At 33.2% G+C, this 26,218-nt stretch overlaps 1 protein-coding gene across 7 annotated transcripts in view; it reads left to right on the plus strand.

The window, feature by feature from the left end:
• Positions 1 to 26,218, plus strand: part of PH4alphaEFB (prolyl 4-hydroxylase subunit alpha-1) — a 118,408-nt gene that overhangs the window by 24,555 nt on the left and 67,635 nt on the right. The window contains exons 1-3 of one of the 7 annotated variants that reach the window (XM_074137569.1): positions 87 to 244; positions 313 to 452; positions 1,337 to 1,519. The exons of 1 other annotated variant lie outside the window; for it this stretch is intronic. The gene's annotated coding sequence lies outside the window, so the exon portion shown is untranslated. Of the gene's footprint in view, positions 1 to 86; positions 245 to 312; positions 453 to 1,336; positions 1,520 to 1,665; positions 1,904 to 22,379; positions 22,429 to 26,218 lie in introns of those variants that run through there. 5 more of the 7 variants (XM_074137571.1, XM_074137572.1, XM_074137574.1 and 2 more) reach the window with 5 other exon arrangements.

Below are 26,218 nucleotides of genomic sequence, written 5' to 3' on the forward strand. Positions count from 1 at the left end.
ATTCAAATCCAACGAGTCCAAAGACGGACTCGTTCTGCCCATCACTATACCTAATACGCTGGAAGGTGTAACCTAAATGAACCTTCATTAGTCATTAATTGAAGTAAACATTATACAGATGAAAGTAAGGGTAGGCTACTATACGAAGGAGGGAAAACAGGAAAATAGAGTAATTGGCTGATGAAGAGGTTACTTTAATTTTAAATCTTGTTGGTTCCGCATACACCTGCGAGTGACAATTTTGGTAATGGCCCTTTCGCTGATTATGTTTTTTTGTAAGTAATATTTTATCACTTATTGTTCATTTTGTAGAGCTACCTGAAGCTGATATACTGCAACTGGTCTTAACAAAATCTAATTTGAAATGTTTATAAGAACTGACAACAAATAAATCTACCATATTCCTCTAAGAATCTTTAACCAACATGGCGAATGTATCGACAATACATTTGGTAAGTGAATTTGTCAGCTTAAATTCATAATTTACTAGACAGGAATCTAATAATTGTTTGAAATCATATGTCTAAGCAATGTTGAAGTTTTGGTGTTTAATTCAAAATTTGACTATTAGTAAAAGAACATTGGCTAATTCAAAGGCTTAAACTAGTATAACTTCATGTATTTGAAATCTGCACAAAACAAATTGGATCTTGCCCTTGTAATTTCTAATGGTGGATCTCTTAAATGAGACTTTTTAACAGAGGTAGACTTGATTAAAAGTAGCTATACTAACTTCAGATATGAATTCTGTAACAAATGTTTTGTGCGCGGGAGTTTAATCCTCATCAAAACTCTAAAATTTGGTGGTAAAAAAAGACTTTCGATGAATAATTTGTTCACAAACATATTTTCGCCTTGTTTACTCGATTAGTTAATGTGAAAATTTGGTGTGAACATTCACAGACTCTCTCAAGGTGCTGATTTATGGTACAATTTAAGTTATATCTCAAATAGCCAAAAATAAATTTAAGAAACAAATTCATAGATTGCACTGATGCGTTCTTTTCAAGGGAAGCTTAGTTAAGACTCCTCTACAATAGGTGCTGTTAATCGAATGTTTCTGATAAAAAGTTACTAGACCACCATGACTACAATGTGTACGTAGCTTAAAGAAAATCGTTGGATTTTCAAAAATCTTCAAACAAAGAAAAGTGTCTTCAGTAAAGTGGTATTTTCGGTTGAGATTTGGGACCTAATTGTCAGTACCTCAAAGTTGGGCCCAATCTAAATGTTAGTTTCTCTTTCCTTCTACGATTTCCAGTTTTTGAAATATTTTATTCACCTTCTCTTTCTCTCATACACAGAGAGACCATTTTTAAAACTTTTTTCTGTTTAGTGAGTCCTCAAACGGAAGTTTCCGGTGAAAATTCGGAAACGAAAATTTGACATGAGCGGTTTACTTTTCTATTTAAAGAAAGTAAAAAATTAATGAAGAGGACAGAAACGGAATTGTCACCATTTATTAAATCACGAAGCACGTGATGCTGGTTCACGGATACAAATAAACTTATTGCGAAAGGTAAGCTAGCACTATACCTAACCTACTCCTATGAAAACTTCTCCGGTGATGCTCGGCGCGACTATACCCCCTACTATGTGCCATACACCGACCGCTATCTACAACTTCTCTACATAAGTTGTAAAGTTGTGAATGCAGTCTATAGTCGAGCCAATTGCTGCTGGTTAGACGCTCCCCGGGTAAACAGTGCTATATTTGTGATAGTGATTGTCCCTCATAGCAGGTGAAATTTATCTTTTCCCTTGAAGCAGTCATCGCCGTTTTTTGTGATAGGATCATTCCGCGTAAACGATTTTATTTCGATTAAGTACTTTAATGTTCTACAACTGTTTACCGAACATAGACTCCCTTCTTTAGTACTGTTTTCATCAAATTTTATACTCGGTACGTACTTTAAATTTGTATTAGTTAAATATGTAAATGAAGCTTTGGTTACATTTGTGTAACCAAATTTTTTTTTTTTTTACAATAACTAGTTTTAACCTGTTTATATATATAATAATTTTCGTTAAGTTTAATGTCTTTCTCTTACTAGATAATCATGCTAAATTTTCCAAAATTGAGATTTTACCTGAGTGTGCAAAAGTATATTTTAGAGTAATATCTGTTTTTGAGTGTGCGTGTGACTGAGTTGTTGAATATCTCAAAGACGAAAAATTGCTGGAAGCGGAAATTTTGTATTTCGATTAGGCTCCCCCCCCCCCTAAGGAAACCTGGTCTTAATTTAGCGAACAAAATCCATTAACTATAATTACCACTTCACGAAATGGATTTTTAATATTGTTTACTCGAAATTGGTACCTTGATTTTTACTAATTTTGTATTTTTAATGCAAAAACAGAGGACTATAACTTAAGTTGAAACATTTTTTTCGAATAAAATTTGGTTAAGGGCATTTCTTGGGAACGGAGGTAAATTATCTTTACCTTTAAAATGCTATTTCACTAGAATCTCCGGTCCAAACACTTATATGGAACAAAGTAGAATTAAGTGTTGATATCACATCAACATTTTCTTGCGAAGATTTTAGTACAATGTTGGAGTTTTTTCCCGCAAAGGATCTAAGAAGTTTTCGAAACTTCGTATTTATATTTAATATACTTTGATCCATAACTTCAATTTTAAATTTTTGTAAGAGAATTCATTTTGGGGTAGTTCAGGTGAGGGATGGAGGTCCCTTCTAAAATGCCATTGTAATCTACTGTTTATTGTAAGGATTATACTAATTTTGAAATGATTAAATCTACTTTTCTTTGAAATAATATATTTATTATTACCTGATTTTATCCGTTATTGCAATAATTTTGTTTTTGTCTTTTTCTAATTGGTTTTGGATTTTTATGCATCATTAGGAATTTGGAACTCAGTAAGTGTAGTATGTTACAAAAATATAGTTAAAGTTAAATTCTCTACCCCTCAAACTGATGTTTGAAAATACTAAATCAGTCACAAATAGCAAAATCATTTTTGTGATACGACGGATGTGTAATATTAGCAAACACATTTTTTAATGTGCCTATAATTATGATGTTTAAACTTATTTTCAAGATTTATTGATTGTTTTTAAAATATTAAAATTAATTAAAATTTTATTATGTTAATTTAACGTAAAATTTGCAGAAGTGGCAAACTTGCGTGCTACCCTAAGGAACTTCTCTAATGTAATATATTAAGCCCTATCTGTTCCACTGGATATCTGCAAATATTGATTGTTCCTCCCATAGTTATATCTGATAAATTTGCTTGCCTTGCAAATATTTACCTTATATATTTTTTTTCTTTCTAAAGAAGAAAATTTATTTGTAATCAACAAAAAAAATATATGCTTTGTGTTCGCTCCTACAGTTACTCTCAAATACTACTGAAATGCTTGTTTTTAAGTTCCCCACTTAAAAATCTGGTAAGAATACTCACACGACTTATTTTTTTTCCTAACACAGTTTTAGTAAATAAATTTTCTTGAAAATCAGAATTTTTTCTAAAAATACACTTGACGTCAATATTATGCACGTTCACTCTTTTAAAATGTTACGTAGATGTTCCAGCCTTCCCTCACACTGTATTTCTCTAACACACGTTTTGTCTTCGTTCAAATGATATCTTTTGGTAAGTCTTAACAAATTATAGAGATTCACGTAAAAAAAAAATCTTTTTATTAAGTCGCTTTTCTGGTGTAATGGCTTTTTTCCCTGTTCATATTTTTGATTAGAATTCCATAGTCAAGTTTTATACTGATGGTAGAACCAAACTCCGAGAACAAGCGGCAAAAAAAAACGAGGCCTGGAGCTAAACCAAGAGAAGACAAAGCTTATGCGCACCTCAAGGCTTCAGAGTCAAGGAGAAGAGCAAGTTCAGATTCTCAATTATACCTTCTCCACATGCGGTAAAATTCAAATACCTTGGCTCCGTACTAACAGCAAATTGTGACATAAACGCTGAAATAAAAGGAAGAAGAGTAACTGCAGGAAACAGCGTGTTTGTATGCGTTACAAAAAGTTTTGAGGTTTTTAGAATTTGTCACGTCCGACAAACAAGAATAAGGCCGGTAGCAATGTCCGGTAGCGAGACTTGGGCAATGACACAAGAATGTGAGAATATACTGAGGATATGGGAGCGAAAAGTCTTCTGCGTAAAATCTACGGCCCGGTGTACATTCACCGGTGAATAGAGGCTCCGTAAGAACGAAGAACCCAAGAAACTATACGGAGAACCCGACATAGCTTCTTGTGCCAAAAAAAAAGGCCAGGCTGAGGTGGCTCTCGGCCAAGTTGAACGGATGCCCCATCATCGAGTTCCTAAAAAAAGTATTATATGGACACCCGGGGGGGCGCGCAAGACGTAGAGGTTGTCCCAGGATAAGTTGGTTGGATGACGTAGAAAGAGATCTGCGAAAGATGGGTGTTAGAAGTTAGCGCCTAAAAGCCGATGACAGGGAAGAGTGGTGCTCTCTCTTGAATGAGGTCCAGGTACTACTATAGGACTGTAGCACCATAGGAAGAAGAAGAACCAAACTCCTAAAATCGTACTTTAATTAAAAGAAAGCTTTATTGGTATACCTGATTTTAAGTTAGGATTTGGGAACTTCTTTTGAATATTAGTTTCGTTTCTTTCCAGAGACAGGAGTCGTTTGGAGTCAATCCTTCCAAGTAAGTTTAGTATCTGGTCAAATTTCCAACTAATTTGTTGCGTTAGTCAGTTGAAATGAGTTTTGCCAGGAGGATTCCTAGTTGTCTGCTTTAACTTGCGAATTCTGTGTTTCTCATGAATAGAATTTAGTATTCATACGGGGCAAGTTATGCCTGGATATCCAGTTATCTCATTTTTGTTGTTCGTCGTACCGTATATTGTAGTATACTAAACGGTCTTTGTAAAAGTATTCAAGTATTGTTTTGATACTGTCAGAGTCCCTGAAATGAGTAGATATTGTTAGTAGTTAGTTCTTGTCATGTCTGAAGGTTTCCAAATTCTATATTTCTTTTGATTAGTTTTGGCGGTTGCTCAATTCCCAGCCAGTGCGAATATAACCTGCACAGTTCAGATAGGTAGTCATAGTCTAATGCGCTTAGTCCATATGTATTGGTGGGTTAATTTTTTGTAGCAACGTTTTGACTTTTTATGTCGGATTAGTAGTTGCGTTGAGTGAAGTATAATATACATAGATTCGTTTGATGCTGAAATAATTATGTTTAAGTTGTCCAAAACTTCTATTCGGCTGATTTTCTTCTATTTCAATTTCCATTTAAATATTTATTTAATTTAATTTTATGTCGTTTTATGTTTTTTATGTCAATTAGGTTGCCATTTTAGAGAGAGACACCTTTGATTACCTTACCCTGAAAACACTATAAAAAATCAATAAAGTTATTTTTAATGAATTATTCGTCATTAGCCATTGTCAGAATTTGTTAGTTACCTATAAATTAAAACAAAACAAAGAAATCTAACAATTCTTCAACAATTAATTGAATAACAATACAGTCGACTCTCGATAAATCGAAATCCAAGGGACTACAAGAAAAATTCGAATTATCGAGAGTCGACTGTATTGTTATTCAATTAATTGTTGAAGAATTGTTAGATTTCTTTGTTTTGTTTTAATTTATAGGTAACTAACAAATTCTGACAATGGCTGGAATTATTAAGAGTTTTTTTTATGTATATATATACATAATGAGTAGTGAAAATACGTATGAGCTTACCTTAGTTTTAGACATATACAGCCTCAAGTAAAATAGTAAAGATAATGAAAACGACAAAAAAGAACAAAAAAATTACATATGTATTAACATTTCAATAAATAATAACATACATAGGTATGTACCTAATTAAAAAAATGAAGAACAGTTTTTTGTTTCAATGTTGCTTGACTTAGTCAGTGACTTAGAATTGTAGAAAGCGTTGATGGTGGAATATTGAAAGTTTTGGCGATATCTTTTTCTTTTCGAACCACTTTCCACGGCCGCGATACTGTTTTCTTTTTGTCGGACACAGTAAGGGAGACGTACTTCCCCTTTGCACTCATCGTGACAAACTAAGAAAGAGAATTGGAAAGTTAAACTGGGCTGAAAGGAGAGGGAAAACATTACGCAGGAAATGAACAATAAGCGGAAAATGAAAAGTAAACATTACTAGGGAAAATTCGAATTAGTAAAGTAAAAGTAAAGTAAAGTAATCGCCTATTTTGTTCAGGCGGGGCTTAACGTCCAACTACCAATTAGGTGTCGTGGACGGAGGCGAATAGCAAACATACTTTACTGTAAATTTCTTTTATTAACCATTAAATAAAATCCAAGGCCTAAGACCGGGAATCGAACCCAGTACCACAATGCATATTAGCTTTGCAGGTCTCGCCTCTAACCGCTCGGCTACCGTGGCGCCTAAATTCGAATTATAAATAGGGGAAGCGGCCTCGTTTGAATTATAGAGCCTTCTCTCCCCCTATTTTTAAGAAAAGGATTTCGAATTATCGAGCGTATCGAAATACACTGAATTTTTTCGATTTACCGAAGTTAGCAGCTGTAGAGTTTGAATTATCGAAAAATTCGAATTATCGAGGTTCGAATTATCGAGAGTCGACTGTATCTAAAAGTTTTAATACCAAAATTTTATCTATAGATAGTAAGAAGTATTGAATTCTAGATTCAGCAAAAGAAATATCAATGCTGGTTTTATATTAGAACAACCTTAAATGTTACTAACATACATTACCATCAAAATCTTTGGGACATTACATGTACGAAACACGTACATTCTTTTTGTTATAGATATGTTGTGGTGTACTTTTTTTAAATAGTTTCAAACGTTACCAACGTTTCAACAAATTTACAAGTAGCTCTCTTTGGTTAAAAAAGGCTCAGGCCTGGGTCTATAAATAATGAATATCCTCACTTTCTTCTTTTTATTGAACAATTAAAAGCTATATTTACAAGGTTGCAAACAAATAAAAGTATATCGCAAGTAATACAGAGAAATATTCCTTTCTAAATGATTATTTTTGCAGTTAACATTTACCATAAACGTGATTCACTTGGAATATCTTTGCAAAGTATTGGTGAGGTATATTTTATGTCAAATGTTTTATCTCCATAACTAGCGGTGGGAAATAGTGAACTGCGCAATGCCTCCACAGAAGTACAATCAAATGAACGTTTGTTGTATGCTAGTAAATAGAAGGAACGCAGCCCTAGGGATATGCCCTTCTTGTTTAGTGTGACAAGGTCAAAAATATAACGATGATAGATTTGCATGCTTACGATAATTGATCAATCAAAAATAACCAGTGCGTCTATCAATCTATTTACAAATAGATTTATATATTATCATTTACGACTTCAGTACTGCTATCATTGAATTTATTTACAATATTTTGTTTTTTCACACATGTGTCAGAAAAATAAACTAGATTAAAAAAAAAAAAAAGCCTTTATTAAACCAAAATCACTACATAGGCTTGGCTACGGCATTTACTCGGGAAGTCATCACAGTCTCGCCCGTGTAAAGGGTAAAGCCAACCTTTGTAGTGATTTTTTTTTGTAATAAAGCAATTTATAAAACTGGTTACATCTTAAAAAAAAAAAACTTATTCAAGTATAAAACGCAGCAATATGTTTTAGAAAAAATTTCAAATAGCATATAATTTTCAAATTAATATTTTAAAAATGTTTATTATTTATACATCAATCACACCACGATTTACGCGGTATACGAGGGTCGTTTGAAAAGTCCGTGCAAAAATAAAAACTACTTAATTTTTGGGGGTAAACCTTTTTTATTTTTCAACATAGTCTCCTCTTAGGCTTATACATTTCGTCCAACGCTGCTCTAGTTTGTTGATCCCTTCCGAATAATAGGATTTGTCCAAGTCTGAAAAATAGCCATTCGTTTCGGCAATCACCTCCTCGTTTGAATAAAATCTTTTTCCCGCCAGCCATTTCTTCATATTAGGGAACAAATAGTAGTCCGAGGGAGCCAAGTCTGGAGAATAGGGGGGATGTGAAACGAGTTGGAACCCTATTTCCATTAATTTTGCGCCCACAACTGCTGAGGTGTGAGCTGGTGCGTTGTCGTGATGGAAAAGCACTTTTTTGTGGGCCAATCGTGGGCGTTTTTCTTGCAGCTCGGTTTTCAAACGGTCCAATAACGATGAATAATATGCACCCGTAATAGTTTTACCCTTTTCCAGATAGTCGATGAGGATTATTCCTTGCGAATCCCAAAAGACAGTCGCCATAATCTTTCCGGCCGAAGGAAGGGTCTTCGCCTTTTTTGGCGCAGATTCCCCCTTGGTAACCCATTGTTTAGATTGTTCTTTGGTCTCAGGAGTGTAGTGATGTATCCATGTTTCATCCACATTGACGAAACGACGCTTAAAGTCCTGCGAATTCTTCTGGAACAGCTGCAAACCGTCCTTGCAACACTTCACACGATTTCGTTTTTGGTCAAGCGTGAGCAATCGCGGCACCCATCTTGCGGATAGCTTTGTCATGTCCAAATGTTGATGCAAAATATTATGTACCCGTTCATTCGAGATGCCCACAGCACTAGCAATCTCACGCACCTTCACTCTTCTGTCATCCATCACCATATCATGGATTTTATCAATGATTTCTGGAGTAGTAACCTCAACAGGGCGTCCAGAACGTTCAGCGTCACTTGTGCCCATATGGCTACTCCGAAAATTTTGAAACCACTTATAAACTGTTCTAATCGAAGGTGCAGAGTCACCATAATGTTTATCAAGCTTCTCTTTAGTCTCCTGAGGCGTTTTGCTTTTCATAAAGTAGTGTTTAATCAACACACGAAATTCTTTTTCGTCCATTTTTTGAAAATCACTCGACTTCCTCGATTCAAACGAATGCCAAACACAAAGAAATAGACCGATCTGGCTGAAACTTGGTGTGTGTTCTTCCAAGAGATGCTACTAACTAAACATAACCTCGATACGCGCCAGTAGTGCTATCTCTCTGACTTTGCACGGACTTTTCAAACGACCCTCGTATGTGTTCCTTGGGAAATAGTACAATCCAAGACTAGATTCGAATTTCATGTAAAATTAGATTAATTGAACCAATCTGTAAATCATTCTAAAAATATAAAGGAATGTCGTGATACATTTATTTAAACCAAGTAAAATGAGGTAGCGTTTATGTAGTAAAATCAAATTTTTCCATAGTAAATTTTTAAAAATACACAGTAACTACAATTGTTATTGTATTTTTAAAAATAAATTCACAGAAATTGCAAATAAATTCAGTAAAAATATTAGAATCTTTCAAGATTTCAAGTTAAATTTTATATTATTAATTTATTTTGTTGATCAACACCAAATTATTGTTATTATTATTTTTTTTTTATGATTTAAGGCGCGTCAACATCTAAGGTTATTGGCGACCGGAGCTTTTTTCAGTGCACTGCCGGCCTCCGGACAGTGTTCACTCGTTACAGGCAACACTTTCCATCACCGGACAGTGGGCTGTAACAAGCTCCTAGGAAGAGAAAATCTAAAGGTCAAGCAGCTGGATTCGAACCCGGGACCTCCGCGTGGGAGTCCAGTATGCTAACCTCATAGCTAATCCCTTCCCTACCAAATTATTACTAACATAAATTATATTAAAGTCACTCATTGATGTTTCTTCAACAGTAGGAGGTGTTATCATTTTTCACTTGTTCATTTATAGCTAGTTTTTGCAGGAAATCGTTCAACAACTTTTGTTTACATTGACGTATTGTATTTACAGTTTTCTTCATATTAAGAAATAGTATTTTTTTATTATTATTTTTGAAAATGTAGTTTTTTTCTCAGAATCAATTCTACGTAGATAAATTTGTTTACGAGAGAGTGGAAACTTGTATATTAAAATTGTAAACAACAGAGAACATTAGAAAAAAAATCGTGTCTATTATGTACTAGAAATCTTGCAACAACATTAGTTATTAATTATTATTATTATTTTTAGTTTAAACAAAACTATAATAGTTTTTTTTTGTAATCGTGTATAAGTGAAACCGTGGAATTTAAAAATACCGTGTAAATCGAGGAGTATCTTCAATTTTTGACCATTTTTTTAATTATAGTAATTCAAAATTGAAAATATACTATTACATAGCAATAAATCAATATTTTATCTATTTATTTTTTAAAAGCACATCCTGCTTTCACAACCTCATGCTTATTATTTCTTTTTCATGTAAATTAATTCCTAGTTATATAATAAATATAAAATGTAATTCTGTAGTCATCACTGATTTGCGGTTAAGTCTGAGCGAAAGACTGAAAAGATACATTTTGTTTTTCTCATTTTAATATTCGTTTAATTTTTAAAACATTGTGTAAATCTATACGAAACATCATTTTTATTGAAATAATATATCTAAAATTTGCGACTTAAATGCAATATAGTTCCATCTTCAAGGTTATACGTTTAGTCAATATTTTTATGTGATGAGACGTTACTTGGCTCAAAGTGGATCTAATTGTAATTCTTGGGAAGATATTGATATTTAGTTTTTCTTTGTCGTTAAGTTGTGATAGAGTTGAATATGTTATTACAATGTCCGCAATTCTAGATAAATATTCAGGTTTTTAACTGTTTTTTTTTTTGTGAATTCTACAGTTTTCCCAAATTCCATAGACATCGGAGATTAATTTATCATGATTTTGTAGAATTTTTGACTCCCACTCTTAGGGTATTATAATAACACGACAGAAAGTTTATATACATATATATTAGTGGAAATCATTTTTCTCCACATAAACTGGATATTTCAATCTCTGAAGATGTATGAAAATTAGAAATTGATCAGATTGGAACAAAATAGGGTTCTAAAATGGATGAAATGGATCATGAAAGAGTGATTATTACAAACCTGCCTTACAGAATGGTGAGGTAGTGTTTAGTGCTTGTTGTGGAATGTTTTGGTATTTAGACAATGTAAACTCATGCTTTATCATTAACTTTGAGATAATCACCAATCAGAAGAAGTGAAAATTGAATTAAATTAAATATTTGGGAATGTTGTTTAGAAAGTATAGGAGGAACACAGGCAGAAAAATGGTTCATCAAGATTTCAGCTTAAGCGAAAGGTTTTTTAAAGGCAAATTTATTTTTCTGCAACCATGTAGGGAAGTTCTCATTACTCAATTAAAATCAGCTGTGTAATGCCCAACTTCCCACACTAGTGGGGGGAAATTCCCATTAGTGTCACTTTCCGCACAAGTGAATGGAAAAACTTTATTGTGCTTCCTTGATATAAGAAGTTTTGTTATTAACATAAATATTTTCTGTAAAACTCTAATAAGCTTATTTAAATTTATTTTATTTAAATAATTAAAAAACGAATATTAAAAAGTAAAATAAAAATTGAAAAGAATATAGAAATAAAAATAATACTTTAATAAATAATTAGATATTTTTAATTAAAACAGTTAAAAAGGTTATAGTGTTACCTTATAGAAATTTAAAATGGATTCTAGTGATGCCTGTTTAGAAAACACTCCTCCATCAATAAAATAAGTAATGTAAATACGTAAGTAATGTAAATAATTGTAATATAACAATAAATTTTTATAATAAATAAATTACTTTTTGTAGACTGTAAAAATGAAATTTTTAATTTTATTAGTTAATAAATGGTTGCAGAAAAAATATAATATTTAACTCTAGTGTAAAGTATTTTCCTCACACTCGGCAATTAGCACTTGCACTCGCATCGCTTCGCTCGCTCGTGCGTGCAAACCCTGCCTCGCGTGAGGAAAAGTACTACTTTCCACACTTGTTAAATAAATAACTATTGTATTTTTAGTGAAGAGGGTTGATCATCCTATCGTGGGCAAAAAATACATAATATTATTTCTAACTATCTGCTAGAAATCCTCACACAATTTAATTATTATTCCAATTATTAAAATTCGAATTACGTCTCTCAATCTAAAATTTTATACTAATGCTGAATTTTATTGGGCATACATTTGTACATAGTTACTTAAGTATCGGTCGTGACAGTCGCATGTAACTTAATTGCATCTTATTAAAATTTGATAGTATTTTTTCAAATTTAATCTATAATTTAAAATTATTTATTTATCCTTTTAAGGAAATTTACACCTGTACCTACAGGGTACAATAAGTAAATGCGATAAGTGTATAAATAAATAACGTGTCAGACGTGAATGACGGTCATCCAGTGTTGGCCGCTATTAGTCACCGAGTTGGTCACGGGGCCAGCGGCACCTCAGCCGTCTTCGAGGATTGGAGGTTAGCGTAGTTGAAGATAAGTTTGCAGCTAAAGGGTTGGGATGAAATGAGAGTTTTTGATGACAATTTTTATTTTTGGCAAGTTCGGAGATGAGTTGAATTTGGATTGTGTGCTAACATACAAATGGAGCTAGTAGACGCTCCAACGCGGCGGAGTATTTTGGATTGGAATGTTTGCAGTCTATTGATGTTTGAATTTAAAATTTGAAGTAAATAACATTAATTTAACAATTAAACATTGTGTTAGATAAAGATTGTGTTAGATGGTTGGCAATAGGTATTATTAATCTGGAGGGGACATCTGAATTGGATCGCTAGCATCAATATGATGAGAAATCTAGTTTAGGAAAAGTCAGAAAAGAGAATATATCTATAACAAGAAAGAGGGAGGAAGGAAAAGAGGATAGATGAATGGTTGATAATGACAGAATGATGCACTTGGAAGATTGCCAAACAAAATTTTAAACTAGGGAAGTAAGATTGCTGGACTGGGCGCTTTACTATTTTCTGTATAATATAATTTGGGATGCTTTATATATTATAATATATAGTATATAATCGTGAAAATTAAGATTATAAAAGGAACCGTGCTAAAATATTGTATATTGAAATGTTCTCCTAGAGTAAAACTTATTTATTCTCAAGTACCAGCTAAAATTGATTTTTTTTTCAACCATGTGGGAATGTTCTCATTACTCAATTAAAATCAGCTGTGTAATGCCCAACTTCCCTCACTAGTGGGGAAAATTCCCATTAGTGTCACTTTCCTCACTAGTGAGTGAAAAAACTTTATTGTGCTTCCTTTATATAAGAAGTTTTGTTAAAACTTTAATAAGCTTATTTAAATTTATTTTATATAATAATTAAAAAACGAATATTAAAAAAATAAAATAAAAATTGAAAGGAATAAAGAAATAAAAATAATATTTTAATAAATAATTAGATATTTTTAATTATAACAGTTAAAAAGGTTATAGTGTTACCTTATAGAAATTTAAAATGGATTCTAGTGATTCCTGTTTAGTTTTTTTTTTTTTTAGTTAATAACCCTAATGGTTGCAGAAAAAATATAATATTTAACTCGAGTGTAATGTATTTTTCTCACACTCGGCAATTTGCACTTGCACTCACCTCGCTTCGCTCGCTCGTGCGAGCAAACCCTGCCTCGTGTGAGGAAAAATACAACTTTCCACACTTGTTAAATAAATAACTATTTCTTGTACAATCAAGATGATAGCTGCATTTGTGTGAAGTAATCTGCCTAGAAAGTCTAAAGATCATTGTTTTTTAGTTTTTTTCGTAAAAAACTCCCAAAAAGAAACTGGTTTTCAAAAACTAGTATATTCACAAAAACACAACACACCCTTGTGGGAAGATTAATAATTTTAACTAAAGTCGAGCCTCCTATAAAGGACACTCTCACTAGCGACCACCTCCATTTAAGGACAGTTTTTGGATTTCCCCGTTTTACCCCTCTATACACTTTCTGTATAAAGGAAAATCCGTCTGACGGAAACTCTACATAGCGACCGGGGATATTGATTTTTGGGGAACGGATTATATGTTTCACCTCCCACCAATGACCACCTTATTATTAAAAGTTTGTTTGACGCGGTGATCAAAAGAATTATCCCCTCACAAGTTTTTCCTAAAGTTTCCTATATAAGCTCATACATCTTCTACCATTTTAATCATTTTTCAATATTACTTTGGACGAACAATATTATTTTTCCGATATTTCTCCCAAACGAAAGTGGTTAACTCTAGAAGAGAAAAATAAATGTGTTGAAAGATTTTGCAAAAACCAAATCGAGCCATCGTCAACTTGCCGAAAGGTTTGTTTCTATTATTTTTCTAAGAAATTCAATTATTCTATGAGTTTGCATAATTTCTAACAAAAAGTTAATTTTATGTACAATTAGGTTTGGAGTTGGAAAAAACGCAGATTACCAATATTTTGAAGGACCAAGATGGAATCTACGCGTTGAAAAAAGCAAAACGGCTTGCAAAACAAAATTAGTGATTATTTTAACAATGTTGAGGAGTGATGTAGTAAAAGTGCGTCTGTCCATTAAGTTTAGCAAAAATTTACCGTTCATTAAGTAATAAAAAAAGTTAAATGTCAATAAAAAATGCAATGTAAGTTTATATTGCTATTTGTATTTATGATTTTTTTAATGATAATTATCAGAGAAATGTTTTAAATAAATATTATTTTTTAATATGATAATAATTTTACCATAAATTATTATTGTTATAAATAATTGTGATGATTATTATAAAAATTGTTATAAATATTATTAAATAAGTCAATATGTAGTTTTTTGATAAATTATAATTAAGAAAAATTTGATGCTTAGCTAAATAATTATGCAATTATGCACGTTTTTAAATCTAGTAATAATAAACAATTTTTAATTAGATGTTAGGAAAAAAAAATCCATATTTTTTCATTATAAAACTTGGCTACACCCCTAACGACCACCTCCAAACAGCGGCCACTTTCCCCCGACAGTGCCCTTTATTGAGAGGCTCGACTGTATGTATTTTTTTTTTGGTAGCCTAAACTTATTTATCCTTTGAAAACCCGAACTTTTAAAGTTTAAAAAAAATTGACCTGAATAATTCCACTAAAAGTAATTGATAACTAATATATTCCAGATTGGTTTTTTTAAATGTAAAGTGTGGAAATATCTGCATAGTATGTATGAGTTCAGGTCAAGATAGAAACTGCTGAGAACATATTTATGAATATAGGTGAAACGGAAGTTCAGCAGAAATGTTCCAAATCAAAACAATTAAAAATAATTCCTTTTTAATGTTTATTCTTTGTTTTTTTTACTCAATTTATAACAGCGCTTGCTCTCTTTTTTTTGGCAAGTAATTATCTTGGTAAGTCTCTTATGTCTTTCAGACTTCTTGTAGTTGATTGGAATCTCAAAGTACTAATTTTAATAAATCCTAGCGAAAGTTAGTCTGCCTCTATTTACTAGAAATATAACCTTGATTCCAAGATCATAATCACATAGCGGAGATGAGATGATCTTAAGGGTAAAATTACAAATTATTGTTTGCATCTGAACATATGAAAACTATAGGTAGTAAATCAGGAGTACGCACGAGTTATTCAGTCACTACCCCTAGGATTTTGGCGTTTTCTGTGATTAACCAAGTCTTACTCATTATCTCACATATTAAACCGATAGCTTGCAGAAAAGATAGTTGTGTGCAGCTACTTGGTTTTTAGTGAAACTAAAAGCAAAACATGGCTCATCATTGCATAAGAACTAATACCTACAAATTGGGCTCATTGTAAATAACCTAATTAAATTTTTCCCGAAATCTATTAGATATGGGTTGTTGCAAAAATAATTACAGTTATAAAGGAGGATTTTCCCTATAATTTAAAGAAAATTTGGGAATTTTATCTTTTTTCAATGTTACGCTTATTCGTGCACTTTTTGACGATCAACCCTTATACAACTAACTGTCCTACCGGACAGTTTTAATAGATGCTCTACTATTGGTTTTTAATGAACCTAAAAGCAAACCATGGCTCATCATTGCATAAGAACTCATACCTACAAATTGGGCTCATTTTAAATAACCTAATTAAGTAGATACGAGGGTCGTTTGAAAAGTCCGTGCAAAGTCAGAGAGATAGCACTACTGGCGCGTATCGAGGTTATGTTTAGTTAGTAGCATCTCTTGGAAGAACACACACCAAGTTTCAGCCAGATCGGTCTATTTCTTTGTGTTTGGCATTCGTTTGAATCGAGGAAGTCGAGTGATTTTCAAAAAATGGACGAAAAAGAATTTCGTGTATTGATTAAACACTACTTTATGAAAGGCAAAACGCCTCAGGAGACTAAAGAGAAGCTTGATAAACATTATAGTGACTCTGCACCTTCGATTAGAACAGTTTATAAGTGGTTTCAAAACTTTCGGAGTGGCCATATAGGCACAAGTGACGCTGAACGTTCTGGACACCCTGTTGAGGTTACTACTCCAGAAATCATTGATAAAATCCATGATATGGTGATGGATGACAGAAGAGTGAAGGTGCGTGAGATTGCTAGTGCTGTGGGCATCTCGAATGAACGGGTACATAATATTTTGCATCAACATTTGGACATGACAAAGCTATCCGCAAGATGGGTGCCGCGATTGCTCACGCTTGACCACAAACGAAATCGTGTGATGTGTTGCAAGGACGGTTTGCAGCTGTTCCAGAAGAATCCGCAGGACTTTAAGCGTCGTTTCGTCACTGTGGATGAAACATGGATACATCACTACACTCCTGAGACCAAAGAACAATCTAAACAATGGGTTACCAAGGGGGAATCTGCGCCAAAAAAGGCGAAGACCGTTCCTTCGGCCGGAAAGATTATGGCGACTGTCTTTTGGGATTCGCAAGGAATAATCCTCATCGACTATCTGGAAAAGGGTAAAACTATTACAGGTGCATATTATTCAACGTTATTGGACCGTTTGAAAACCGATCTGCAAGAAAAACGCCCACGATTGGCCCACAAAAAAGTCCTTTTCCATCACGACAACGCACCAGCTCACACCTCAGCAGTTGTGGTCGCAAAATTAATGGAAATAGGGTTCCAACTCGTTTCACATCCCCCCTATTCTCCAGACTTGGCTCCCTCGGACTACTATTTGTTCCCCAATATGAAGAAATGGCTGGCGGGAAAAAGATTTTATTCAAACGAGGAGGTGATTGCAGAAACGAATGGCTATTTTTCAGACTTGGACAAATCCTATTATTCGGAAGGGATCAACAAACTAGAGCAGCGTTGGACGAAATGTATAAGCCTAAAAGGAGACTATGTTGAAAAATAAAAAAGGTTTACCCCAAAAAATGAAGTAGTTTTTATTTTTGCACGGACTTTTCAAACGACCCTCGTACACTACTATAAATTGCCGAGCTTAAGTAAGATGTACGGCTGCCTGAAACACTGTAATTACTATTCCTGCTAGTTTAAGTGTATGCATTATATTTAGTGCTTTATAATGTTAGAAGAAAAATAGTTTAGGCAGTGTTAAGGAAATCGGTACAAAATGTTGAATGATCTTACTCCGTCACCCGATTTGATTCTAATTCTTTGGCAAGTATATTTTTTTTATTAAACGCAATTCTTCACGCGTATGGGTGAGTAATTTGAGTAAATGAAGTTAAAATAAATAAATAAGGCGTTTTTTCTGTAAACCGGAAAATAAATAAAAAATGCAAATTCACTTTTTATTTTGTGGATTTCGTTGGATAATTTTGATCAAATTCTTATTTTAAAAACACCAGCTGCATTTAACAAAATATTAATATTTGAATTTTCTTCGATTCCTGCTTTTTAGTTATACTATTCACATATGATCAATTAAACACTAATCTGTTTGATCTTACACTAGGAAAGTCTAATTTATATTTCCTTGAAAACGCAAAACGTAAATCTACCCGATTTTGACCCATAAGGGTTCAAATGAAATAGTTGTCCAATGCCTGTTTCAAAAGTTATATAAATTATTAATAAATAAAGTTATATATATTGTGTGATTTACAAATGTTCAAATTGTTTTACAAAATTGGCAAGAAAGTAGAAACTATAATATTGTTGGAATAAATGATTAAAATTTTGTGATCTGCAATTAATATAGTTATGTACATAGATATCTGTACATTAAGATAAGCTATCATTAAATTGAAATACAATTTCATTGACCTCCAAAAATATGCGTAGGAGCCTCGGGTTACCAACAGAAAGTTTCCATTTCAGTCAGAGGTTATATTAAATATATATATATTTAAATCTCCCTCGAGCTATAGCTGTTTTAATAATATGACGGTGGCTATATTGCATAACCATTTCGTTGTAATAAAAAATTATTCCCTATTTACAATTTTAATCTTTAAAAGTCTTAAAAAACTTCAATGAGAAGTCTCACTTTTAATTTAACTTCTAAATACGGAAGTAGAAGGCTGTTCTTTTACTTCATTGCTTTTTAAGACTTAGCAACTTATACTGTGAGAGAGAGAGCCTTCGCCCCTAGTGGCCTGTGCTTAAACTAAACATTCGCTACCCACTTTTAAGTTCTTTTTATATTTTATTAATATTAGATTTAATTATTTACTGTACACATTACTGATGAATTCATAACGCGACACTTCAGCAATTTGAAAATATTGTCAGATGTTGTAATTAAAATAATTATTAACTTAAGTATGGTCAGAAGTGCATAGAAGTGGTCATTGTACTCGTATACTTGAGAATCATGGTGGCATTAATTATTCAGGCTCAGTCCAATGAACAAAAACTGAACGGACTGAATGCTTGCAATTTTAAAATCACATAATGGACAGTATTTCTAAGCAATAGGTAGCAGCATAATGCTGGCGGCTATTTGTGAAATTTGAAGATGGTGGATATATTTGTACTAACTAAATTAAAATGTCCTATAATTCGTCGCGAACTTCCCCCCTCTTTTAGTGTATTGGTTTCTTCAAAAAGACATTGTCGCTAAGTACGATACGTGAGTACCATGCTCTCATAAGTTCTTTCTCCACAATGGAGAAACACAAAACCATAGATTAACCATAACTTTTAATGTTCACCGGCCGTGAAATCTACCATTTCCCACGGTTGATCTTTTGGTACACAATTTACCGGCTCAATTCTCTATAAATGTATACTGTTTGTGAAATTAAATACTGCAATACTTCCTTAAATAAATTACTGGCTAAGTTTAATACTAATGAATTAGTATGTTATGAGAGTAAATTTAACTATTACGTGACTGATTTTCAAAACTGTTACTGTAATTAATTTCTCCTTTTTTTTAAGGAAGTCTTAAAAGACAGAACAACGCAATTATAGCATGAACAATAATTAACAAATTATAAAAACATTTTTATTTTTTAATTTTATTTATTTGTTTATTTTCTTTGTTAAGCCATCAACTCTCTCTGGCCATTGGAACCTTGAAACTTTAGTAATAGAAGCGTCTAAGGCGTAAAAATCTGAGGGAAGCGTTACCTGAACTCGACCTAGGATCTTCGAATCATTCCTGTCTCAGAGATTTAAATGATTCATAATTTCACTCTTCAGAACATATTTTCAACATGGTGCGAGTGTTAGATCTGTCAAATGTCAGTATTGGTATTTGCTGGGTTCCTCCCTGAAAAAGTGACTTCTTTCCTCTAAGGAAGATAACTTTTTTTGGCTGTACCGTTTAGATTTCCATTTCACTTAAGTTCACTGCTCCACCGCCTGATGCTAAGATATACCAAAAGCATTTCTACACCCAGTGGTGACTCTCCAAATGCATATAACATATATATAACTCCTGACCTCCTCGCCGAGGGAATCGCGCGCCGAGCACGAGCTTAAAACGTGGAAGAGAATTGTTGGGAATTGAATGGATAAATAGATGAAGATGACCAAACTAAAAGTGCAAACTATAAATTTTAAAAATTTAGTGCTTACAGCAATGATGTAGAATTGATATCTTTTTCAGATATTTATTACTCTAGCTTTTGGTCTCCCAAAATAATTAAAATTAACAAGGATCGTTTTGTCAATACTTAAATATTTCCAATTTTTTTTTGGAAGATCGACTATATGTGGTTACAACTAAATTTACTAGCGATTCAGATGGACGGTTAAAATCTCAATTTTTGATATCTTGTTCCTCGGACTAGAATTTGTATAACCAACAGTTTTTAGAGATGAGAAGGTTTGTACTTTTAAAACGAGTCACTGTTAAGCAAAACCAAATCCACGGCCATATGAATAAAATAAAATAAATTAGAAATAAATTTTATTCGATCATCAACTTTTATTTTTATTATTATTTTTTGACTGTCAAGGTAGCATTTTTGCTTAAGAAAATTTACATATAAATGAGTTGTTTCTGTTTGAATACTAAATTGAGTAAATAGCAAAAAAATAAAAAAAAAGATCGTATATAGCTAGAAACAAAGATAAAATAGAAGTAATTTTTTTTTAATTGTGAAGACTTGATAGTTTTGATGTGTTGCGAATGAGATTTGTAACAGTGGCAGCATAACGAGCTAGTGAGTAAAGGTCGTTATTGAAACTCTTATAAGAAGGAATTCTAATTTTTATTCATTTATTTATTTTGGCGGATGGGCTTCAAAGAAATAAAATTTAAGGCGCGTCAACATCTAAGGTCATTGGCGCCCAGTGCCGTTTTTAGTGAACTGCCTGCGTTCGTACCATTGTCCAGCCAACACTGCTCATCACTGGACAGTAAACTGTCAGAAGCTCTGTGGAAGAATAAATTTAAGAAGAAGCAGGTAGATTTGAATTCTTTAATTTTTGTTTGGGAATCCAGTGCTCTAACCAATGAGCTATTCAATTTCTTTATTATTATTGGTACACGGGAATGGTCTAGTACCGTCTTCGTCCACGGCTTAGTAGTTCGCGACGTGTTTCCCGTCTGAAGAAACTTACTTTAATACTTTTTACATTTCTCTTACTGTACCGTGGTAATAGGAAAAGGAAAATATTTACCACTTTATCCCAATATATACATTATTATATTGCTTTATGTTGTTGATTTTATCCTTAATAGCTTATTTCTGGTCACAATTGATTCATCAGTTTGGTTATGAGATTTTTGACACCCATCTATGCCTCACATTACTTTTGCTGACTGAATTAGGAGGATGTAAATAGTGCATATGCTTTATACTAATAATTTCTAATCAGAACATTCATGTAAAAATATTGATGGCTAATGGAAATGAGTGTTTATTAAAGAGCAGTGTTTTTACTCTTACCTTGATGATTACCAAACGTTACTTATACCCTCTGATGGTTTATAAAACCCAAGAGTATTATCTTTATATTCTCAGTGATTGTTTTGTTTTATTTCTTTTTTAATTTGGCTTAATAAAGATATTATTATTATTATTATTATTATTCACAAGAAAAATGCAGGACTAATAACCTTCTACATTCATTCAATAAATGAAGAGTATGACAGCAAAATTACACTTAGGAGTCAGAATCTATTACCAAACAGAATCAACTGATAATGAATGAGAATCCGAATTGAATCTATCCTGTCAGGGATAGAATGAGTGCTATGATGGAATATAATCAACGATATTGTTAAGTGTTGCGGACCGAACCGCATTTTAACGTAGTGATATATATGTATATAAAGCTGGGCAATTGAATTATGAAGTGGAACTAGTTTAACATCTTCAAATAATTACAGTACAGCCAATGCCAGCCTTCTGACATTATCTTGTTGTGTACTTCTTCTTGTTTATATGTAACTGCCTGCACTCTCACTGTGTATATCTCAGTGTGTATCTGTTTATTCTTATCGCATGCAACTGTACAAAGAATGAACATTAGTTTTAATCTAATTTTTTTGTATTTATATTTCTTTCAAAATGACTTGCTTGCATTGCTGTCAATTGTATTTAATAATTCTGTAGTGTCCTTGTATAATGCTTGATTTATACAGGTAGTAGCCAATAACGTGAACGGTTGATTGTTTTTTAATTATACCGGGATCATACAATTTCTTAAACGAAAAGAAATTAGGTAGGGCAAGGTTAGGGACGCATAGTAAGTTACATGGAAGATTTGGCGGAGGATTTCCGATTGTAAGGATTAGTTTTTTTTTTTGGAATTGGTTTCGTTTTAACCCCTTTGATTGATTTCAACCTCTGTATGTCGAAATTGGTCGTAAAATTATTTTATATTATAAGTTTGTTAGTTAGTAAGTATTTAGGACATAAGTTAATATGTTGGGCTTTGTCGTTGAGGGGTTCCACGCGTTTTTTTTTTTTTTTAAAGTTCAATGATTCAAGTAATTGCCCAAGCACCTGACGGTCTCAGCATCAGGAATGGGAATGTTGATTCAGTTTTCAAGAGGATGAGTACCTCAGCGAAGAGGATATTTTAAATTGGTGTTTTGCTTTCGTTAATTCTGATTTTCCGATATCAAATATCATGTTTTAGTGAGACCGCTTTGTATCTTCTGGATGACGATTTGAGAATCTGATTTGAAAGAAAGGAAAGCAGTGTCATCTGTGTAAAAGAGGTGATGATAGGAAGAATATCGAATGTGAAAAGGGTTGTGATTAGGAGCTCGGCGTTACACAGATAATAGGTAATATAAATACAAAATAAATAAACAGTAAATAATAAACCTTCTAGTATATTTAGGCGGCAGTGAACTGCAAAACATTAAATAAACTTTAAATTTGCATTATTCTGAACTTAGTTTTGATAAAACGAAGTTTATGGTAGAAGAAAATTTTAATATAAACAATTCCTATAAACTTACTTTGGTTTAAGCACTGTAGTAGTTAGTGACTAAGTCAACATGTAAAAACTAGTGATATCCAATAAATCATTTCCAAAATTTATTTAAAAAAGGACAAAGTTTTCTCCAGAAAGTGAAAAACCTCTGCGGTATCCATTCCTAATCGACAAGAAGATGGCGCCAACTCCAACAAAGGAGGAGAAATTAAAAGCGACAAAGCGCTACCAGTCCGCGAACATTATGATCGAAAATCGGTGCTCTAGCAGATCATCCTACGACAGAAGCTATTTAAGTGAACGAATTAACCATAAATTTAGTACTGTTATTTTCATTACAAAGTTCGGGATAAATTTTGGCTAGAAAAATGCATTCCGTTCTGACAATAGGAGAAATTGCTAGCATTATAAGCGACCAGGCTGCTGGTGACCTATCAGGAGGTTGCAAAATCTGCGTATTTAGTAGGCTACGATTCATTGGAGATATAGTAGGAATAGAATTCGTCTAATCCCTGAAAACCCTAAGTTGTAAAGCTAAATGCTGATTTTCATAGCTATTTCAAAACATTAATTCAGTCATTATGGTATATACGAGGGTCGTTTGAAAAGTTCGTGCAAAGTCAGAGAGATAGCACTACTGGCGCGTATCGAAGTTATGTTTAGTTAGTAGCATCTCTTGGAAGAACACACACCAAGTTTCAGCCAGATCGGTCTATTTCTTTGTGTTTGGCATTCGTTTGAATCGAGGAAGTCGAGTGATTTTCAAAAAATGGACGAAAAAGAATTTCGTGTGTTGATTAAACACTACTTTATGAAAGGCAAAACGCCTCAGGAGACTAAAGAGAAGCTTGATAAACATTATGGTGACTCTGCACCTTCGATTAGAACAGTTTATAAGTGGTTTCAAAATTTTCGGAGTGGCCATATGGGCACAAGTGACGCTGAACGTTCTGGACACCCTGTTGAGGTTACTACTCCAAAAATCATTGATAAAATCCATGATATGGTGATGGATGACAGAAGAGTGAAGGTGCGTGAGATTGCTAGAGCTGTGGGCATCTCGAATGAACGGGTACTTAATATTTTGCTTCAACATTTGGACATGACAAAGCTATCCGCAAGATGGGTGCCGCGATTGCTCACGCTTGACCAAAAACGAAATCGTGTGAAGTGTTGCAAGGACGGTTTGCAGCTGTTCCAGAAGAATCCGCAGGACTTTAAGCGTCGTTTCGTCAATGTGGATGAAACATGGATACATCACTACACTCCTGAGACCAAAGAACAATCTAAACAATGGGTTACCAAGGGGGAATCTGCGCCAAAAAAGGCAAAGACCGTTCCTTCGGCCGGAAAGATTATGGCGACTGTCTTGTGGGATTCGCAAGGAATAATCCTCATCGACTATCTGGAAAAGGGTAAAACTATTACAGGTGCATATTATTCATCGTTATTGGACCGTTTGAAAACCGAGCTGCAAGAAAAACGCCTACGATTGGCCCACAAAAAAGTGCTTTTCCATCACGACAACGCACCAGCTCACACCTCAGCAGTTGTGGTCGCAAAATTAATGGAAATAGGGTTCCAACTCGTTTCACATCCCCCCTATTCTCCCTCCAGACTTGGCTCCCTCGGACTACTATTTGTTCCCCAATATGAAGAAATGGCTGGCGGGAAAAAGATTTTATTCAAACGAGGAGGTGATTGCAGAAACGAATGGCTATTTTTCAGACTTGGACAAATCCTATTATTCGGAAGGGATCAACAAACTAGAGCAGCGTTGGACGAAGTGTATAAGCCTAAAAGGAGACTATGTTGAAAAATAAAAAAGGTTTACCCCAAAAAATTAAGTAGTTTTTATTTTTGCACGGACTTTTCAAACGACCCTCGTAGAATTTAAATATACTGTAACAGAGCGCCTAAAATACTTTCAGCGGTACTCCAGCCTCCATGAAGTTTGTAGAGGGACGTTTTGGTGATTTGTTTTATTTGGAAGAATTACTTAGTTAAATAATTTAATAACTGTCTGTCTACCACTAATAAGTACACTTCATATTGATAAAAACTCCAAACTTTTTAAATGGACTTTGAAAACTAAATTAAATTTCAAAATTAAGTTGACTTCAATTGTCAAATAAGAGTAGTCTTTATCAAATGCATTATGTTAAAATTGTATTAAGCTGTTTGTTATAAAAATATTTTTAGTTTTATTTCGATCGTTGTTGATGAATGATTTTTGGGGAAACTGTTAAACAGTTATGATGATATAGCTCTACATTAAACTTCACAAACTTTTGTATAATACCCTGAAGAAGGTAGTAAAAATTACCGAAACGTTGGTATAAAGCAAAAAAAGTTTTATTTATTGATGACCGCACCTCGATATTCCCCAAAAATCATATAAAAATAATGTGGCAATTTACTGTTAGTGGCACAAATCATGCTGTTAGTACGATATGTACTACTCGTACTATCTCACGGGTCAAGTTCTTTGTTCTGTGGATGGCTGAAATGCATTTCTATTTTATCCAAATAAGAGAGGTAACAACCTTCACGATGAATCCTCCTCCAATCCCCCCCCCCCCTATTATTATATTTTATTGAAATAGTTGAAACAATTCCCACGTTCTATCCACTAAAATAGTTGAAATAACAGGTTATTATTTGACATTAATCACATCCCGTCTACATCATAGAAATAATTACATTATTTCTATTGAACACACATTTTGTTTGTGCGTGACCAGCTTATTGGTTAATTTTTATTTCTTTTAGGCTGTTTTAGGATGTATTGCAATCGTGCAAATTTTTAATTTTTTTTTTTAATTTGGAAATACCCCCTTTTTATTATAACTCATCAACAAAAAGTGATTGGCACTTCGAATTTGAAATTTGTTTTGTTTAGGTTATTTTTGTTTATTTAATTTTTTTCCTGGAAAATTTCATTTTAGGGCTTTTTTTGGCGGGGGTTGTTACCCTTCTTTTTAAATTACAATTCTAGTTTAACATGTGGGTATCCCACTTATGTATGTATTTAAACTTTATACACATATAATACTATTGGAAATTAAATAACTTGCTGAAAACCAAAATTTAAAGAAAAGGCTAAGTCTGTAGAGAGAATTCTCTGAAGTATTCATTCAAACATCCATGTTTTTTCTCGTAATCACTCGCAACTAATTTCTTGAATATTGGTTATTAGGCAAAGCAACTATTAACCGAGCAAAACATTGTAACAGTAAAACCATAAAATGCTCATTAATTTTTAATAAAAGACAGTTTTATTGCCTCTTAATGGTTAAACCATGTCTTTTTATTTAAATATTTTTAATACGTTTCGATTTTTGTTTCTACTCGAGGAAAAACTAAAATAAATTACAACTAGTAAACAGACTATAATTTGTGCTTCAAAACTATGCACTTGAAAAAAATCTATTTTAGGAGAAAGATCTCCGCGAGGGAGGAAAGTTTGAAGAAAATTTATAAGTTTAAACTTAAAGGTCATCAGGAGGTTGGGTGGTCACGGTTTTTTTCAGGGTATTGCCAGCCACCGAACAGTGTTCTCTCATTACACTGTCCATCACTGACTGTGCGCTGTAGGAGGCTTCCAGTAAGAGAAAAATCTAAAGGACCAGCAACTG

The sequence above is a fragment of the Rhodnius prolixus genome, unplaced genomic scaffold (assembly GCF_049639745.1).
Source record: "Rhodnius prolixus isolate KJV_2025 unplaced genomic scaffold, Rpr scaffold_5, whole genome shotgun sequence".
Lineage (NCBI taxonomy): Eukaryota > Metazoa > Arthropoda > Insecta > Hemiptera > Reduviidae > Rhodnius > Rhodnius prolixus.